The following is a 5780-nucleotide window of genomic DNA, read 5'->3' on the forward strand; positions in this document are numbered from 1 at the left end:
GCCCCCACACATCCCCCACCCAATAACCACAGAAAGCATATTATCTAAAGCTCTGTATACTTTCCTGTATTGTTTACAATTTTCCACATTAATGTGTTCATAATATGAAATTATTTATAAATCAAAGTCCATGTCTCTAAAAATAACATATGCACTGATATGCTTGCCCCTTCTCTCAAGAGAAATCCCCTGCCAATTAACCCACGTACATAAGAAGTATAAAAAGTCCCTACACTAAAAGAGCATAAAACTTCATTACGGAAACACAGCAGTCCCAGCTATTTGGGAGACTGGGACGGGAGGATCACGAGTCCAGGAGTTCGAGCCTACAGTGAGCTATGATCACGCCACTGCACTCCAGCCTGGATGACAGAGGAAAGATTAATTTTAGAGTAATCAGAGAAAGCCGCATGAAGAACACAGGTTTCATGCTTGGCTTTAATAAAAAAGAGATAAGCTGGGCACAGTGGCTCACACTTGTAATCCCAGCACTTTGGGAGGGTGAGGCAGGAGGATCACTTGAACCCAGGAACTGGAGACCATCCTGGGCAATACAGTGAGATCTCATCTCTGAAAGAAAAAAATATATACATATATATATACACACACATACACACACACACACATATATATATACACACACACACATATTTAAAATTAACCAGGCATAGTGGCACACACCTGTAGTCCCAGCTACTCAAGAGGCTGAGGTGAGAGGATCACTTGAGCCCAAGAAGTCGAGGCTGTAGTGAGCCATAATCACACCACTGCACTCCAGCCTGGGCAACAGAGCAACCCTGTCTCAAAAAAAAAAAAAAAAATAGATAAATAAGAAATAAGATTTGAATGCCAGGTGCAGTGGCTCACACCTGTAATCCTAGCACTTTGGGAGGCCAAGGCAGGCAGATCACAAGGTCAGGAATTCGAGACCAGTTTAACCAACATGGTAAACCCCATCTCTATTAAAAAATACAAAAATTAGCCGAGTGTGGTGGCATGCACCTGTAATCCCAGCTACTCAGGAGGCTGAGGCAGGAGAATCACTTGAACCCAGGAGGTGGAGGTTGCAGTGAGCTGAGATCATGCCACTGCACTCTAGCCTGGGCAACACAGCGAGACTCCATCTCAAAAAAACAAAACAAAACAAAAAAAAAGATTTAATAATCAGGAAGGGAGAGGGCATTCCTGGAAAAGAGAATGTAAACAAAGGCACAGGACCCAGGGGGAAGGGTTGCTAAGATCAGCCTAAATGGAGAAGAGAACTGTGTTAGGCGGTAACTGTTGGTATGGTTGGGTGTGCAGAGTAAGTCAAATTATGAAAAGCCCTGAAAGAGACAAAGAATAAGAGCTTCATTCTAATTTACTTCAGGAACTGAGAAGCTCTGGAAGAAAAAAATATTTCATTAGAAATAACAAACTAGTTACTTTCAGAAGATACACATCTGAAATCCCAGTGTTTTGGGAGGCCAGGGCAAGAGGATGGTTTGAAGCCAAGAATTCGAGACTAGCCTAGAAAACACTGCAAGACCCCATCTCTATAAAATAAAATATAATAATTAGCTGGGCATGGTGGCATGCACCTTTAATCCTAGCTACTCGGGAGGCTGAGATAGGAGGATCACTTGAGCCCAGGAGTTCGAGGTTAGAGTGAGCTACAACGGTACCACTGTACTCCGGCACGGGTGACCCTGTCTCCAAAAATTTGGAATAAACATTCTTAAGATACCACAAGCCATTTACCAGGCCAGAAAATTAGTAAATGCCACCAGTAGAAGCCAGACAAGAGAGGCTTCAACTCCAATCAAAACCATGAGAGTAAAAGCAGGAGCTCTAGCATTCCATACAACCTAGTCACAACATGGCTCAATATAGAATTATCAGAAGCTGAAAGGGCCAACCTTACTTAGAAAAAGGAGTAGAAAGACAGGGTGTTTTCAAGAACATTGAGAAAACACAACAGACTCCTTACAATCTATAATTGTTTATTTGTGACTTTTGATCTTGGGATATTTCTGTTCTCAGATGTGCACTCTGAAGTATTCTTTCCACCACAGATCTCTTAAACCTGGAATTGACACTGAAAAATACCAGAATAATAGGCTTAAGCTGGTGCATTTCCCTGGTTTGTATTATGTCACTTGCCAACAAGCTCAAGACAAGGCAGTAGCTCCCATAAGCACTGTTAGCACATGGACACATTTTATTATTTCAACAGCATGAACGTGCCCAAAACTTGTGATTTCCCAGCAGACGGACTTGACTCACTTTCTGAATTAACAGTGTTCACGTCCAGAAGTAGCAATTACTCTTTTGTTCTGGCTAAAAACTATCCACTCCCACTCTAGGACTTTGTTCTAAAAAGAAACTTAAAAACTGAGTGTAGGCCAGGCACAGTGGCTCAAGCCTGTAATCTCAGCACTTTGGGAGGCCAAGGCGGGATGATCCCTTGAGGCCAGGGGTTTGAGACCAGCCTGGGCAACGTAGTGAGACCTTGTCTCTTCAAAATATTTAAAAATTGGTACTTGGGAGGCTTGAGGTGGGAAGATCACTTGAGCTTGGGAGGTGGAGGCTGCAGTGAGCCCTGATCTCACCACACTGCACTCTAGCCTGGGCAACAAAGCAAGATCCTGTCTCAAAAAAAAAAAAAAAAAAAAATCCATTAAAAAGGATAAATAAGCTGAATCTACATATAACCAAGAGGTCGCTTCAGAGCATCACTTAGGTAAGCAATCCCAAATCCTCAGCCCATAATTTCCAATCACTGTGTTAACCAAATTTCATCATTTTGTACCACATTATTTTTGTATGAAAATTTCGACATGGGCCGGGCGCGGTGGCTCAAGCCTGTAATCCCAGCACTTTGGGAGGCCGAGACGGGCGGATCACGAGGTCAGGAGATCGAGACCATCCTGGCTAACACGGTGAAACCCCGTCTCTACTAAAAAATACAAAAAAAACTAGCCGGGCGAGGTGGCGGGCGCCTGTAGTCCCAGCTACTCCGGAGGCTGAGGCAGGAGAATGGCGTAAACCCAGGAGGCAGAGCTTGCAGTGAGCTGAGATCCGGCCACTGCACTCCAGTCCGGGCGACAGAGTGAGACTCCGCCTCAAAAAAAAAAAAAAAGAAAATTTCGACATGACTTATATATCAAAACTTCTCCCATAATAAAGGAAAAAGAAATTCTCCACAGTTCAGAGATCTGGAAATGTATGTCACTTAAAGCGTGTGACTATACTTCAGAAACTAAAACTAACAACAATAATGATACTAACAAAGCATTTTCACAATTATCTCACTTAACCCAAGTCATCTGCTGTGATTTTAAAACTTTCTTCTGTGATACAATGTGAAACCTTCACCCAGAAATCTGGAGCCTGGCTCTCAGACAGTAATTTTAAGCCTGTATGCCTAAATTTACTCATCTGTGTAATACTATCCTTCAGGATGTAACATATAAAGCTTAAATAAGATATAAATTCAACGTTTTTCTAAACATTAAAGGACCCTTCTGGTAGGAGACAGGAAAAAAAAAGAAAAGGAGAGAGAAGAGGTAAAAAAATAAAATAGGCCAGGCGCGGAGGCTAACACCTGTAATCCCAGCACTTTGGGAGACCGAGGCAGGCGGATCACAAGCTCAGGAGTTCACGACCAGCCTGGCCAACATGGTGAAACCCCGTCTCTACTAAAAAAAAATACAGAAAAAATTAGCCATGCATGGTGGCGTGCACCTCTAATAGCACCAGCTATTCAGAAGGCTGAGACAGGAGAACTGCTTGAACCTGGGAGGCAGAGGTTGCAGTGAGCTGAGATCATGCCACTGCACCCCAGCCTGGGCAACAGAGCAATATTCCATTTCAAAATAAAATAAAGTAAAATAAAATGAAACATTAAAGGACTAATATATGCCCAGAGTTCATTTATAGTCTCATGAATCCCAAGAAGTTAGTATTATCATCCCTATTTTAACAGATGAGAAACCCAAAAGATCAGATAAACTTTTCCAAGGTCACACAGTAGAAGTTAATTGGCATAAACTAGGACTGGAGCCCAAAACTGAAGAAATCCAAAGCACAGTCTTTCTACGATATCAATTTTGTATGTTAAGTAATATGCAGACTTTTCACTCGTAACCCTCTGTGCAGTAAGTTTTCTAAGTTATTTTCTGCACTAGGATAAATGAAAATTGGTCCTAACTAGCTTCACATAACCCACAACACCTAGTGAGAAATCTGAATTTTATAAGTACCAGATAGATGTTACCAATGTCAAAATGTGAATGTTCTCTTTTATTCCTAGCCCGGCCCTGCAAGTAAAGACTATTTAGCCCTTAAAGCTTGGTGAAAACCAAAGTCTAATTCCGTCTGAACCAACCACCATCAACCAAGTATGCTGGTTATTAACCACCTCTTTTAAACCTAAAACTATGCTCATATGTAACCTGCTTCTTCAGTAGAGCTGGTCTCTATCCTAGGAGAGGAATAAAATCCTGGTTCTCCTACCTCCCCAACTATTCCTTCTTTTTTTTTGAGACGGAGTCTCCCTCTGTCGCCCAGGCTGGAGTGCAGTGGCCGGATCTCAGCTCACTGCAAGCTCCGCCTCCCGGGTTTACGCCATTCTCCTGCCTCAGCCTCCCAAGTAGCTGGGACTACAGGCGCCCGCCACCTCGCCCGGCTAGTTTTTTGTATTTTTTAGTAGAGGCGGGGTTTCACCGTGTTAGCCAGGATGGTCTCGATCTCCTGACCTCGTGATCCGCCCGTCTCACGGCCTCCCAAAGTGCTGGGATTACAGGCTTGAGCCACTAAGCCCGGCCAGACTATTCCTTCTTAATTTCCTTTAGTGTTCGTAAGGACCTCAAGCCACAGAGAAGAAAATTTTGTGATCGGCCGGTACCATCTGGATGAAACATTCCTTGAACGGATTCACTTCTCTTGTTTCCTTATTTACAAAGCAACCATCTGATTAGTAACTTCATAAGCACTTTGGTACTAGAAGAGGGTGCCACGGAGACCAATATAAATATTCCAAACACTGGACAGGTGTTCTCTTATTATAAATTAATAAAATTGGCATCCTAATTGTTGGTTTTTTTATTTTTTGAGACTGAGTTTCGCTCTTGTCATCTAGGCTGGAGTGCAATGGCGCCATCTTGGCTCACTGCAACCTCCGCCTCCTAGGTTCAAGTGATTCTCCTACCTCGGCCTCCCGAGTAGCTGGGATTACAAGCATGCGCCACCACACCCGGCCAATTTTTGTATTTTTAGTAGAGACAGGGTTTCACCATGTTGGCCAGGCTGGTCTGGAACTCCTGCCTCAGGTGATCTGCCTACCTCGGCCTCCCAAAGTGTTGGGATTACAGGTGAGAACCACCGTGCCCAGCCATTGTTCCTTTTCCAAAACCTTCAATGTCTCCCTCGTTGCCCATGGATTAAAGTCAAAAAAGAATCTTTAGGCCGGGCGCGGTGGCTCAAGCCTGTAATCCCAGCACTTTGGGAGGCCGAGACGGGCGGATCACGAGGTCAGGAGATCGAGACCATCCTGGCTAACATGGTGAAACCTCGTCTCTACTAAAAATACAAAAAAAACTAGCCGGGCGAGGTGGCAGGCGCCTGTAGTCCCAGCTACTCGGGAGGCTGAGGCAGGAGAATGGCGTAAAAATCCGGGAGGCGGAGCTTGCAGTGAGCTGAGATCAGGCCACCGCACTCCAGCCCGGGCGACGAGACTCTGCCTCAAAAAAAAAAAAAAAAAAAAAAAAAGAATCTTTACAAGCTAGACCCTGGATTAT

Source organism: Piliocolobus tephrosceles, chromosome 1 (genome assembly GCF_002776525.5).
Source record: "Piliocolobus tephrosceles isolate RC106 chromosome 1, ASM277652v3, whole genome shotgun sequence".
Lineage (NCBI taxonomy): Eukaryota > Metazoa > Chordata > Mammalia > Primates > Cercopithecidae > Piliocolobus > Piliocolobus tephrosceles.